Source organism: Bos mutus, chromosome 18, assembly GCF_027580195.1.
Source record: "Bos mutus isolate GX-2022 chromosome 18, NWIPB_WYAK_1.1, whole genome shotgun sequence".
NCBI lineage: Eukaryota > Metazoa > Chordata > Mammalia > Artiodactyla > Bovidae > Bos > Bos mutus.
Window position 1 is genome coordinate 15,023,466 of NC_091634.1, and position 15,758 is coordinate 15,039,223.

The following is a 15,758-nucleotide window of genomic DNA, read 5'->3' on the forward strand; positions in this document are numbered from 1 at the left end:
AAATACATATTAAAAGGTGCATAAGGGGACTTCCCTGCTGGTCCAGTGGCTAAGACTCCATGCTCTGAACGCAACGGACCCAGGTTCAATCCCTGGTCAGGGAACTGGACTCCACATGCAGAAGAGTTCACATGCCTCAACTAAAGATGCAACTAAAAAAAGATGCTTCATGCCAGAACTAAGACCTGGTGCAGCCAAATAAATAAATAAATAAGAAGTGCATGAAGAAGAAGGACAGTGCCCATCACTGAACTGGGAGGAAAATATAAGAATAACAACAAAGGGAGTGGTTAATGAAATAAAGATAAAATTCACTGGGTAGTTCATGCAGAGCATTTATTTCCACTTTAGATCAAAGGTATTTTCTCCAACATGAATGAAGCTTTCCAAGCCAATATTTCAAATGTGTGTCTCCTTGACAACTGGGCTTTTACTTACATGGATGTGGCCCCATAATTTGACTTGCTTATACTGACCTGCACACCATCTTCTTGTTTCTTCTCTCACAACCATCCATGGCTCTTTTCCTTGTTCCAATAATGTAATCACATCTGGCTTAGAAATGGAATGTCCTGCTTACAAAGAAAAAAATGGCACATAATGTAGAAGAAAACATCGCTCAGTTAAAAGGTCAAAATAACACTGAATAAGATTTTCTAGAAGAGACGGTAAGGGAATGAAATACAAGAAATCAGGAAGAGTCAGTTTAAGATATATATATATATATATATGAATACATACATATAGACTCACATATCCTCTTTTTACTGAACGCATGTATTAATACCTTAGTTGAAAATACAGATCCTGGAACCTTAGTTCACTTCCTGCTTTTGCACCTTCCAGTTGCATCTGACCTTGGGAAAGTCACTTAAACCCATTGTGCCTCAGTACTCACTTATAAAATGGGAATAGTAAGGAGGAAAAAATAAGTTGATATGTTATGTATATAAAATGCTTAGAGCCTTGCCTATTAAATACTTAGCACAATGTTAGCTATTAACACCATTATAGATATTGTTGTTTTACAAAGAGTACACAAGAAGACCTATCTGTAGGATATTAAATCCATTTAAAATGCAATGTTCATTGATTATAACTTTCAACGGCAAAACAGAAAAAATTTCTCCAAAATAGAATGCATGTTCTTCAGTTTTCAATGAATTCCATTTATTTAACCCACTGCTATATAAATTGTAGGGGTTCTTTTAGAGCAAGTAGAGCAATTTAGCACCCTGTGTCCGGACAATCTCTCTGCAAGGGGATCAGATAATAAAATGGAACATCTATAGAAATTCCGAGCATAAATAAATAGGAAATTTGGATTCTTTGACAATGATATATAACAAATGCCAAAGATTTCTAAACCACACCCTATTCATAAAGGAAGAAAGGCAACTGTAATTAAGAACAGAGGAGGTATGAATGTAACTGAAGGAGAGGGAGGATAAAGATATTTAATGCAGATGTGATTTCCAACCTGACAAAGCTGAAACCACTTTCTTGGTAAAAAAGAATAAGAAAGTGTTAACTAGTTTCCTAAAGGCAGCCCTAAAAATTACAGTGGGAAAAAATACGTATCTTAAAGAGCAGATTCTAAATTATTCTAAATCACTTGAGGCTGATAAACATACCCAGTGAGACCAAGTTATCATAGTTCTCCATCATCACATCCTGGTACAAGTTCTTCTGAACAGGGTTGAGACATTCCCACTCCTGCTGGGAGAAGTGTATGGCCACATCCTTGAATGTCGATGTCTGAAACAGCAAACCTATGTATTAATGGGGAAATGAAAGGAATATTTTGAACACAGAAGGAGAGAAGATAAGGATTGTACTGTAGGAAGAGAGCAATATGGCAAGTACACAGGCTAAAAATCTATAATATGTGAGGGGACTGAAGCAGAATATATAGGTATTTTTGAAGAAGCTTGCTGAAATAGACAAAATTTCCTGGCTTGTTCTTAAGTATCTGAACCATTTAACAACAGATAAAATAATAACATTTGGCTATTAAATAGTGAACATGAGGATAATGCCTGATTGGTATCTGTCACGTAAATTCTCAGTAAACGTGAGCTGTCAAGGAAAATTTTTGCCTTTTAAAGAAGCGGAAATTTAATCAGTTATTTTTTTTAATGCAGTATAAAGTCCCAATTTAGAAAATACAGTTTATATAAAATTGAGAATTTCCTCAATTATTAAATGCTTCACTATGTCAGATCTTATAGTTTTTAAAAAAATAAATCCACCTAATTTTTGGCACATTATATCTTATGTATACATCAGATTTAAGTGAACAACATTTAGGAGGCACAGCATTTGTAAGGTCTTCTCCAATCCTATGATTCTGTATTCACTTACTACTTATGATGATACATTTTCTTTTTACTGCCATCTAACGTCTATCACTGAACACTTGGCTTGTGCTGAGTGATTACTTAGGCTACCAATGATCATCTTCTGGTATTTATACCCTTATGTACTCTCCTTCACATGTGTATGAGCTGAATTGAGTGACTTGTTTTTAATAAACACAATATGATTAAAGTGGTGAAATGTTATTTGTGATGGCAGATTGCAGACTAAGACTTTCATGTTGTTTGCCTCTTTTGATGTCTCACTTGCTCAACAGGGGTGGCCTCCAATTCTCCCATGAGAAACTGGATCTTGGAACCATCTGAGTGAGCTCAGAAGAGGATACACCCAATATTGGCCTTAAGATGACTGCAACTCTACCCAACAACTTAATAGCCTTGCAAGAGAACGAGTGTAAAGAGAACTAGAGCCAAACTAAGCCATGTCCAGATTTCTCAACCAGTGAAATCATGAGATAAACATTTACTGCTTTAAGCTACTAAGTGCCAGAGTAATATGTTATGCAACAGTAGATAACTAATAGGTAGAGTTAAAGAATACTGAGGAAGGATGTTGAAATATGTCATCCAAATTTAGTATGTTCCATTCAACAACAGAATATCTTGATATTTACCTTTCAGGGATTTCCTGCCAAGATCCATGACCTCCAAGTTTGCAAATCTCAATCATGTATATACACTAATTCACATAAACTATGAGATACTACTATTCACTGAGATTTAAGTCATTCAATACCAAATTTCTGTTTTATCTTCCAAATTTCTGGAATCTTACATCTGGAAAATTACAAAGACAAATCTTTAATGGACTTATCTCCTTCACTCCTTCAACACTGCTCTTGATAGAAAAATGGGCATGTAAGACATGTTGGGTACTTTCTTAGTAATAACATTAACACTAGTTTTTTTTGTTTTTTTGTGTTTTTTTGCATTAAGAACACTTTATGTTAAAGTATGAATGGCATTTACAATAAAACATGAAAAGATTTATATGTATCTACAAAAGTTTTTGCTACAATAAATGCTATTTCTTTTAAACAAGCCAGAAAGGTAAGGGATGTCATGCTCAATCTATACATTCCCTTTGTAGCATTAGTCTGGAAGACTTTGACCTTTAAATTAGACAATCATATTGTGAATTTCCTGGTCGTTTCTCTAACAGACACAATTTTTGAGCCATTTCCATTGTATTTTACTCCCCAGACTTGATCCTGATGATCAAAGAAGGTGTGAACACAAGTCCTCATTCCAACATCCCAAACTTTTACACTTTTGTCAGATCAACTGGAAACCAAGTGTATGTCACCAGGACAAAATGCAACGTTCAGCACCCAGGATGCAGGGACACTCAATGTGCCAGCCAAGCTGGTGTGTTGTATGTCACAGATCTTGACGGAGCCATCATCCAAAGCAATTATAAGGATCTGTGACTCCAGGGAAAAAGTCAAGGAGTGAATGGGCATATCATGACCTTCTAGTATATGCAGAAGTTTCCCAGTTGTGATATCAAAAATACTGATGATTCCACCTATGGCTCTACTGGCCAGAAACTTCCCATCAGGACAATATGCAATACTAAGAATGAATTTTCCTCTTATGTCCAAAGAATACTCATTTTTCCCACTTTCCACATCAAAAATGTTCACTTTCCCCACATGAGTTCTTGTGGACAGATTCTGGGAATCGGGAGAAAAGGCCAAAGTCCATGCATCCACAGGTCCTGCATCTACAGACTTTATTTATTTGCTCTTTTCCAACTGCCAGAGAAGAATATGAGCATCAAGAGAATGGGATGCAGCAATGGGTAGGGTGTGGCTAAAGTCCACAAAAAACACACTCAGCTGAGGGCTCTCCAGATTCCACTGTAGGTCCAGTTTCTCATCACGCCATTTCCAGACCTTCACTTGGTCATCCAGGGATCCTATGACCACTGTCTCAGAGTCTTCTTTGTTTGACCCTCAGGCAACTGATTAGATGGCATCATCATGGGTGTGCTCTTGTCTGAAGAGAACACTGTACTGGTTGGTCATTTCCTTAACCAAGGAGGAAGGGTTAAAGGCCAAACAGCTTACCTCACTGCCCGGCTGCACTGCCCTGCAGCTCATCTGACACCCAGCTTTGAGTGACAGCAACACCAACACTAGTTAGTTTAGACTGAGGCACATTGAGAGGATGCTGGGTAATTATGTATCACATTTCACTAGAACAAAAGCTGGGAGGCAGCTTATCTGAGGAACCTCTTTGGGTAGTAAACTTTAGAAAAATTAATGAAAATACTCAAATGATCTAAAAAATACACATATTCCAAGAAGGGGAGAAACATCAACTTACATGAACAATGGTTTTAGACCTGCAAGACTGGATTAGTCCTCAAGGTTCCTCTAACAGAAAAGCACATGTCCAGAAAGCCAGAGCTGGTGGAAGAGAAAGACCTTGAGATCAGTTTGGTGTTCCCAACAGAACATAAGTTAATAACATTATAATCTTCCATTCCAGGTTCCAAACTATTTACCATCACACATGATTTGGGTAGATTAGGATTCTAGATAAACCCACTTCTTCTGCCAAATCCCAGGAACAAAGTCATAGCACAGAGGCGTTTCTGCCAGACCCAGATATGTCAGCAGGAAGTTTTCTGGCACTGTATCATTTTGGTGAGGAAGATGCAGACCTAGAAGTGGGCAATGCAGTTTTGCTCAGAGCAGATCCTCTTCCTTCTATTCCCACCTTCCAAGACTACCATCCTAATAAGGACCTCTTTTGTGGCTTTATATGAAGTTGGTTAAGACTTTGAAGATAGAAAGTCAGTGTTCGGGACTTTGAGTCTAGCAAAACTTACTAGTTAAATATATGACAAACCATCACTGTTATAAATCAAAGTAGATACCAAATGTGAAGTTGGGAAAATATTTAAGGATATGGGAAATATTCCAGACACACTGTCAACAAAACAATCAGATTGACCAATATAAGTATTTATGAACAATATCTGAATATATCAAGCAACACAGAGAAGCAGAGTCAGAGAAACAGACCACTGAAATTAGTGGAACACACCACCTTACTCCTATTCAGATTTTACCTCATTTTAGATAATAAGCATTTTAAAGGAAGCAACTATGGCTTTCTAGTGATTGTATTACCCCAAGTCTTACAACTTCTAGATCTACAATATTGTAGGCACTTAATAGCATGTGTACAAGGATGTTCATCAGAGAATAATTTTTGATGGGCAAAAATTAAAAATAACTATCTCTCAGGCAACAGGTTAAAAATATGACAGCTTGCAATACGGTGACCCACTCAGTTCAGTTCAGTTCAGTCGCTCAGTCGTGTCCGACTCTTTGCAACCTCATGAACTGCACCACGCCAGGCCTCCCTGTCCATCACCAGCTCCTGGAGTTCACCCAAACCCATGTCCATTGAGTCGGTGATGTCATCCAACCATCTTATCCTCTGTCATCCCCTTCTCCTCCTGCCCTCAATTTTTCCCAGCATCAGGCTCTTTTCCAATAAGTCAGCTCTTCGCATGAGGTAGCCAAATCAGTCCTTTCAATGAACACCCAGAACTGATCTCCTTTAGGATGGACTGGTTGGGTCTCCTTGAAACCCAAGGGACTCTCAAGAGTCTTCTCCAACACCACAGTTCAAAAGCATCAATTCTTCAGCGCTCAGCTTTCTTTGTAGTTCAACTCTCACATCCATACATGACCACTGGAAAAACCATAGCCTTGACTAGATGGACCTTTGTTGGCAAAGTAATGTCTCTGCTTTTTAATATGCTATCTAGGTTGGTCGTAACTTCCCTTCCAAGGAGTAAGCGTCTTTTAATTTCATGGCTGCAATCACCATCTGCAGTGATTTTGGACCCAGAAAATAAAGTCAGCCACTGTTTCCACTATTTCTCCATCTAGTTGCCATGAAGTGATGGGACTGGATGCTATGATCTTAGTTTTCTGAATGTTGAGCTTTAAGCTAGCTTTTTCACTCTCTTCTTTCACTTTCATCAAGAGGCTCTTTAGTTCTTCTTCACTTTCTGTCATAAGCATGGTGTCATCTGCATATCTGAGGTTATTGATATTTCTCCCGGCAATCTCGATTCCAGCTTGTGCTTCATCCAGCCCAGTGTTTCCAATGATGTACTCTGCATATAAGTTAAATAAGCAGGGTGACAATATACAGCCTTGACGTACTCCTTTTCCTATTTGGAACCAGTCTATTGTTCCATGTCCAGTTCTAACTGTTGCTTCCTGACCTGCATATAGGTTTCTCAAGAGGCAGGTCAGGTGGTCTGGCATTCCCATCTCTTTCAGAATTTTCCACAGTTTATTGTGATCCACACAGTCAAAGGCTTTGGCATAGTCAATAAAGCAGAAACAGATGTTTTTCTGGAACTCTCTTGCTTTTTCAATGATCCAGCCGATGGTGGCAATTTGACCTCTGGTTCCTCTGCCTTTTCTAAAACCAGCTTGAACATCTGGAAGTGCACGGTTCACGTATTGCTGAAGCCTGGCTTGGAGAATTTTAAGCATAACTTTACTAGCATGTGAGATGAGTGCAATTGTGCAGTAGTTTGAGCATTCTTTGTCATTGCCTTTCTTAAGGTTTCCTTAATAATTAATCCATATGAAATGATGGAAAACAATATTGACTCAGTGAAGACCAAGGTAGGTTTCAAAAGTATGCAGTCAAATGCTCTACCACTGAGCTATACCCACAGTGTACTAAAACACACACACACACACACACACACACACACACACACACAAACCCCAAACAAACAAAAAGCAGATTTGTTGTATACTATTAAAGTTAGGCTGGTATTAATTCAAACTCGGCTGTCATAAATTTAAGATGCTCATTATAAATACCTCAAGATAACAATTAAGAAAACAACTAAAAAATAGAGAAAAAGAAATGAGAAAGGATAATCAAACAGGACAGCACAATCAATTAAACACAAAAAGAAGGCAGGAATGGAAGGATCAAGGAATAAAAAAGACAAGACACACAGAAAACAAATGGTAAAATGGCATAAGTCCCTCCTAATCAGTAAGTACTTCAAATTTAAATGGATTAAACTGTTCACTTAAAAGAGACCGGCATAATGGATTAAAAAAAGAAGAAAAGGCATGGATAATGTATAATATAATATACTGTTGAAATTAAGACACAAGCTATGTTGTTGGACTTTCAGGAATTGAAAACGAACTTTAAGCTGTGAGTTAAAAATATCTCAGTGCCCATGTTAACTATAACATCAGCAAAGAAAGGGATAAGAATACCACCTACAAAAGAGGGCTGTTTTGAAGACTATAAACCATCTAAATGTTGCAGGAAGGGGGATCCTTTTGCAAGGATTATCCCCTATTTTAAAAAATGAATGCCATATGTAATTTTAAATTTTCTTGGGTATCATTATCTACAACTATTAAGAAGATGATTTTTTAAAATATTTATTTGTATTCAGCAGGTCTTAGTTGCAGCGTGTGGGATCTAGTTTCCCAACCAGGGATGTAAAGGGGGTTGGGGGGCTCCAGCATTGGGAGCTAGGAGTCTTAGCCACTGAACTATCAAGAAAATCCCATATGAAGATGATTTAACATTATATCATGGCCATTTTTCCTTATTACGAATAAGTTTCATAAACAGAAATTTTATTATCTACATAATATAGTCTCATGGATGTCATGGGAGTTTCTTAATCATTCTCATTATCTTGATCACTAATTTTGTACAAAACTCTCCCAAGATACAACAAATTTTTATTCTAGATAAAAACCCAGGTCTAAATCTTTTGAATTGTGTACACCTTTGAAAAATGGAAATTACAAATATATATAGCGATTATCTATAAAATTTGGGGAGTTATGGTTCCCTCTATACCCATAAATTCAAGCAAAAGAACTTTGGTTAAGAACTAGTCAACTGAGTTCTGGCTCAGTCGCTTAACTAGCAAACACAAGTCATAATTAACCTGACATTTTTCTTGCTTCTTAGCTACAGAAACCTGCAGGGAAATAATCAGAGTCACCACACGCTGAGTATTTATTATTTATTACAATACACCCTCTGTGGCTCCATCGGTTGCGACCTCATACAGAAAACCAAAATGAAATAAGAAGAGGGTGCTCACAGTAGGTTAATGTCTTCACAGCTCAAGAAACGTTGTCATCCTCAAATGTACCAATGAACCCAGAAACAACTGTCCCAGGAAGGAACCCCATTCTTAGAGTCTATCCATTCCTTCCTAGAATCGTGACTCGGGGACAATCCCTAATTTAAAATTCCCATACTAAAAGCCAGTCTGTACCTTCTTACCAAAACCCTTCATCGAGGGCTTAGCATCTGGTTTCCCACTTGGAGTGATTTCTCTGTGGCAGTCGTAGGTGCTGACAGGAGAGGAAGCAGGAGGGAGCTCAGAGCCATGGGTCACTGAGATATTCACCACGAGGCTACCGCAATTCACGTTCACATAAAGGACATGCACCTTTGATCCCCGTCAGGCAAGGATAACCAGGCACCTCGTCCGGGCTCGAAATGGCACCCACCGCCGTGGAACTGCCCCGTGGCCCTTCGCACGGAGCAAGGCCTCTCACAGCCACGCAGCCGTCCAGACTTTCTCTCAGGGCTGCAACCACCCTCCCCGCTGCTCAAGCGCCCACAGGACCGAGGGGGCTGGGGGATTCCTACGACTGCGCTCGGGGCGCCCACGCTTGGAGCGCCTCCAGAAATTCCACTCACCTCCACTCACCGCCTTCCTCCGGCTCGGGCTACCTGTGCACAGTCGTTTCTGCGGCGACTCATGCCGGGTTCTTCCTCGGAAAGGCGCCACTCGCGCGCAGCGCGCAACAGGGGCACGGAAAAAATACCTGAGGTCGAAGACACCTCGTCGACTGTGGGAGCTACGGTCTGGCTTAGGAAGTCCCAAAGCTAAGCCGCCGCTCCCAGCCCGCCCGGAGAATTCTGAGACCACCGGACTGCGCGTGCGCACCGCTGATCTCTGCCCGCAGCTCTCGGTCCGACCTGAGGCCGAGGCTAAGCTGAGTGGTTCCCAGGGTTAGGAAGAGGCGACCCCCAGTGGCTTGACACCGCACCGAATTCTGAAGAGATGACTGCAGAGATCATATTTTACGAGGGCTCAGGACTATGTGTGAAGGTCCACCCTGTTGAGTCAGTGATGGGACGCCCAAGGTCATAGAGCGCCTGACAGGTAAGCACCCGAACGTGGGTTCATAATCTACCCATGCTGTACGTTTGTGTATGTATTTGTGTGTGTATGCATGTTGGAGTGCACATATCTTTCTAAAATTCCAGTTACACCTGAAATGTTACAGATGCTTAGCATATTTCCATCTTATTTTGTTTTTAATCATTTATTTCATTTTTGGCTGTTAGGTCTTCTCCATTGCTTTGCACCTTCATTGTTGCCCACGAGGCTTTCTCTAGTTGCTGTGCTTCTGCTTCTCATTGTGACGGCTTCTCTTGCCGCTGGTGGGTTCAAGGGCTCCCTGGCTTCAGTAGTTGTGGTGCAGGGACTTGGTTTCCCCGTGGCATGTGGTATCTTCCCCAACCAGGGATCGAACCCGTGTTTCTGCATTAGGAGGTGGATTCTCAACCACTGAACCACCAGGGAAGTTCCTGTATTTCCATTTTAGAACTGAAGCTTCTGAGATCAAAACAGACACAAGTTACACTGTTTAGTGGCAAAGCCATGTTTCCAGGTCTTATTGGATAAAGTGAGACTACCTTTTAGTGTATTCTCATTGTAGACAAGGAGAGAGTAGCTTTGGGTCCTTTTCAAGATCACTGACTTCAGGAATTGCGGTCTATAGTAATTCTTTTCTGGAAGGGGCATACATCATCATGTCATGTTAAACATCAGGAGAACTAGATCGCATCAAAATCATATTCAGTTAGTTGATTATTTATTCCTTCCTTGAGAGCCAGATAATCTAAGACTCAGGGGTCCCATTAATATCTGGAATTGGAAAAAAGTACCCAGGACTAAAAGGGGATATTGGGTAAGTTTCATAACATTTTCTATCTTAAGTGAAGAAAAATGAACAAGGGGACAGATACAGAAGCATTAAATTGAAGTTATTTTCCCAACACAAGTTTCCACCACGTCTCAAGCATAGAAATTCCTGATCAGATCAGATCACATCAGATCAGTCGCTCAGTCATGTCTGACTCTTTGCAACCCCATGAATCACAGCACGCCAGGCCTCCCTGTCCATCACCAACTCCCAGAGTTCACCGAGACTCACGTCCATCGAGTCAGTGATGCCATCCAGCCATCTCATCCTCTGTCATCCCCTTCTCCTCTTGCCCGCAATCCCTCCCAGCATCAGAGTCTTTTCCAATGAGTCAACTCTTCGCATGAGGTGGCCAAAATACTGGAGTTTCAGCTTTAGCATCATTCCTTCCAAAGAAATCCCACGGCTGATCTCCTTCAGAATGGACTGGTTGGATCTCCTTGCAGTCCAAGGGACTCTCAAGAGTCTTCTCCAACACCACAGTTCAAAAGCATCAATTCTTCAGCGCTCAGCCTTCTTCACAGTCCAACTCTCACATCCATACATGACCACAGGAAAAACCATAGCCTTGACTAGATGGACCTTTGTTGGCAAAGTAATGTCTCTGCTTTTTAATATGCTATCTAGGTTGGTCATAACTTTCCTTCCAAGGAGTAAGTGTCTTTTAATTTCATGGCTGCAGTCACCATCTGCAGTGATTTTGGAGCCCCCCAAAATAAAGTCTGACACTGTTCCCACTGTTTCCCCATCTATTTCCCATGAAGTGATGGGACCAGATGCCATGATCTTCGTTTTCTGAATGTTGAGCTTTAGGCCAACTTTTTCACTCTCCACTTTCACCTTCATCAAGAGGCTTTTTAGTTCCTCTTCACTTTCTGCCATAAGGGTGGTGTCATCTGCATATCTGAGGTTATTGATATTTCTCCCGGCAATCTTGATTCCAGCTTGTGTTTCTTCCAGTCCAGTGTTTCTCATGATGTACTCTGCATAGAAGTTAAATAAACAAGGTGACAATATACAGCCTTGACATACTCCTTTTCCTATTTGGAAACAGTCTGTTGTTCCATGTCCAGTTTTAACTGTTGCTTCCTGACCTGCATACAAATTTCTCAAGAGGCAGATCAGGTGGTCTGGTATTCCCATCTCTTTCAGAATTTTCCAGTTTATTGTGATCCACACAGTCAAAGGCTTTGGCATAGTCAAGAAAGCAGAAATAGATGTTTTTCTGGAACTCTCTTGCTTTTTCCATGATCCAGCAGATGTTGGCAATTTGATCTCTGGTTCCTCTGCCTTTTCTAAAACCAGCTTGAACATTAGGAAGTTCATGGTTCACATATTGCTGAAGCCTGGCTTGGAGAATTTTGAGCCTTACTTTACTAGCGTGTGAGATGAGTGCAATTGTGCGATAGTTTGAGCATTCTTTGGCATCGCCTTTCTTTGGGTTTGGAATGAAAACTGACTTTTCCAGTCCTGTGGCCACTGCTGAGTTTTCCAAATGTGCTGGCATATTGAGTGCAGCACTTTCACAGCATCATCTTTCAGGATTTGGAATAGCTCAACTGAAATTCCATCACCTCCACTAGCTTTGTTCGTAGTGATGCTTTCTAAGGCCCACTTGACTTCACATTCCAGGATGTCTGGCTCTAGTTCAGTGATCACACCATCGTGATTATCTGGGTCGTGAAGATCTTTTTTGTACAGTTCTTCTGTGTATACTTGCCATCTCTTCTTAATATCTTCTGCTTCTGTTAGGTCCATACCATTCCTGTCCTTTATCGAGCCCATCTTTGCATGAAATGTTCCTTTGGGATCTCTGATTTTCTTGAAGAGATCTCTAGTCTTTCCCATTCTGTTGTTTTCCTCTATTTCTTTGCATTGATCACTTTAGAAGGCTTTCTTATCTCTTCTTGCTATTCTTTGGAACTCTGCATTCAGATGTTTATATTTTTCCTTTTCTCCTTTGCTTTTCGCTTCTCTTCTTTTCACAGCTATTTGTAAGGCCTCCCCAGACAGCCATTTTGCTTTTTTGCATTTCTTTTCCATGGGGATGGTCTTGATCCCTGTCTCCTGTACAATGTCACGAACCTCATTCCATAGTTCATCAGGCACTCTATCTATCAGATCTAGGCCTTTAAATTTATTTCTCACTTCCACTGTATAATCATAAGGGATTTGATTTAGGTCATACCTGAATGGTCTAGTGGTTTTCCCTACTTTGTTCAATTTAAGTCTGAATTTGGCAATAAGGAGTTCATGGTCTGAGCCACAGTCAGCTCTTGGTCTTGTTTTTGCTGACTGTATAGAGCTTCTCCATCTTTGGCTGCAAAGAATATAATCAGTCTGATTTCCGTGTTACCCATCTGGTGATGTCCACGTATAGAGTCTTCTCTTGTGTTGTTGGAAGAGGGTGTTTGTTATGACCAGTGCATTTTCTTGGCAAAACTCTATTAGTCTTTGCCCTGCTTCATTCCGTATTCCAAGGCCAAATTTGCCTGTCACTCCAGGTGTTTCTTGAGTTCCTACTTTTGCATTCCAGTCCCCTATAATGAAAAGGACATCTTTTTTGGGTGTTAGTTCTAAAAGGTCTTGTAGGTCTTCATAGAACTGTTTAGCTAAAGCGCAGGCGGCCGCGACGGGCGCGCTAAAGCGCAGGCGAGAGGAGCTACCCCACGTCCGAGATCAGGGGCAGCGGCCGAGAGTGCCAGACTGCGACGGCGCAGGAATGGCCGAGAGGAGCTACCCCAAGTCCGAGGTCAGGGGGGGCGGCCAAGAGGAGCTACCCCACGTCCGAGGTCGGGGGGGCGGCCAAGAGGAGCTACCCCAGGTCCGAGGTAAGGGGGGGCGGCCGAGAGGAGATACCCAGCGTCCGAGGTCAGGGGGGAGCGATGAGAGGAGTTACCCCGCGTCCGAGGTCAGGGGCGGCAGCCGGGAGGAGATACCCCATGCCCTTAAGCCCGAGGCCAAGGGCAGCGGGCGGGAGGAGCTACCCCATGCCCCCGCGCCTGGGGCCAGGGGCGGCGGCCGGGAGGAGCAACCCCATGCCCGAGGCCAGGGGCGGTGGCCGGGAGGAGCAACCCCACACCGTGGCTGCGCGGGCACAGGAGGGCCTAGAGGAGCTATCCCACGTTGAAGGTCTGGAAGGGCGGCGGTGAGGAGATACCCCTGGTCCAAGGTAAGGAGCAGCGGCTGTGCTTTGCTGGTGCAGCCATGAAGAGATACCCCACGTCCAAGGTAAGAGAAACCCAAGTAGGACGGTAGGTGTTGCAAGAGGGCATCAGAGGGCAAACACACTGAAACCATACTCACAGAAAACTAGTCAATCTAATCACACTAGGACCACAGCCTTGTCTAACTCAATGAAACTAAGCCATGCCCGTGGGGCAACCCAAGATGGGCGGGTCATGGTGGAGAGATCTGACAGAATGTGGTCCACTGGAGAAGGGAATGGCAAGCCACTTCAGTATTCTTGCCTTGAGAACCCCATGAACAGTATGAACAGTATGAAATTCCTGATACTCCTAAATAATTTTTGAAAACCTATTACTTATTTTTAAGAAGCCAGAATCAGAAATGTGGAACTGTAGATTTTTTAGGCAGTTTGCTGTGGAAAACTCTTTCTCCAGACCTCCAAAAAAGAGTTCAGTAAGGTTCAAAGCTTCAAGGAAACTCAATTTTCTTGTGAATGTGTCCACATCTATTAGAAATATAGTTTTCTTTGATCAAAAAGTTGGATTGGGGATTTCCCAGGTGGTGGTCAAGTGGTTAAAACTCCTCACTTCTACAGCAGTGGTGGGGTAGGGGGTGGGGGTAAGGGAGAGGGGGTGGGATGCACGGGTTGGATCCCTCGTCTGGGGAACTAGGATCCTGTATGCCAGCAAAGTGCCCCCACCCCCTCCCCCCCGCCAAAAAAAAACCCAGAAAAGGTTGGATTGGATCTTTTGGAAAATTTTAAATGAGAAGTAAGGTAAACAGTGATTCATGTTAGAAAAAAACAAAGCAAAACAAAGAAACAAAAAATATACTAGTTACATGGGTGTCATTTCCCTGGGTGTGCTGAGTTCTCTACTCTAATCTGAAGTGCAGAGCTCATGCTGCGACCTCACATACCATCTCCTTCTGTATGCCTATTACATCTTCTAGAGTTTTAAGTTACCAAAAATATGGAAAAACCAAAACATAATTATTTCTGAAGAATCCACTTAAAATCTTCTATTGCATTTATCTCTATTATTAGTTACAAAAATATTATCATCCCAAGTTAATATTTCTTGCTGATAAATTTTGAGACATATTATGAATTTACTGACTTTCAGTAATGTACATTCAATGTATTATACTTCATACTGATGACTCTAAAGACATGTCTGTATTAATTAAACCAACAAATTTAAACATTTTCACTCATAAAATAAAAAAAAAAAAATTAGTCCTGGGTCATGTGATCCTTTCAAACTTTAGGTTAGCTTCTGTTGTATTTAGAAATGTTTGATTTGTAAGTAATTACTTTTCTTTCAGTTCAGTTCAGTAGCTCAGTTGTGTCCAACTCTCTGCAACCCCGTGGACTGCAGCATGCCAGGCTTCCCCCTCCATCACCAACTCCAGGAACTTGCTCAAATTCATGTCCTTTGAGTCAGTGATGCCATCCAACCATCTCATCCTCTGTCATCCCCTTCTCCTCCTGCCTTCAATCTTTTCCAGCATCAGGGTCTTTTCCAATGAATAAATATAGCTCATTTACAAATTAATTTTTGCATAAAGATAGAATCAGATATCTCATAGTTTCATTTTAAAACCTACTCATGAATCAAGTATTTCAATATAAAACTTATTAGCTTATAAATAACAATTGGAATAAGTTAAGTTTACTCACTTGAGTTTAAAAAGGCCCCTTTTCCCTTTTTTTCCTTACAGTTTCAGGTTCTATTAATTGAGCCAAGGCCAGTCTCAGGCAATGTGGGTTGGGTTTGTATTTCAAAACTCTTTTCTGATTAAAAATAAATTTCTTTAATAAGAATAAATGCACTCTCACACTTAACTACTAAATTGGGGTGGATGTTATTAGCACTATAAGAAATAGCAGGCATGAGAAACAAATTTTATTAATAGTATAATAACAGTACTATTAAGACTCTTTTATATTTAATTTGAGGACATGTAACATCTTCACATCAGTAAAACCAGCTAATTTACACTAATATAGTGGGATAAAATACTATTAGGTATTTTATAGAGTATCTTTTTTCACAATACTCATATGTAGTAGGTGATATTCTACATTTATCAATGAAAAAACAAGGCATTAAGATGTCATAAACACTGTGAACTCAGTTTCATATTTTAA

General features: G+C 41.0%; 1 long non-coding RNA gene and 1 pseudogene across 1 annotated transcript; both read right to left on the reverse strand.

Annotated features, from left to right (window-relative positions):
- Window positions 1-431: 431 nt before the first annotated feature.
- LOC138991804 (uncharacterized) lies at window positions 432-4,792 on the reverse strand. The gene is made up of 3 exons (XR_011467682.1): window positions 4,710-4,792; window positions 1,635-1,758; window positions 432-572 (listed from the first exon to the last, which is right to left on the reverse strand). It is a non-coding gene; the product is annotated as an uncharacterized lncRNA (long non-coding RNA).
- LOC106701463 (superkiller complex protein 8-like) lies at window positions 3,506-4,408 on the reverse strand (annotated as a pseudogene).
- Window positions 4,793-15,758: the final 10,966 nt, after the last annotated feature.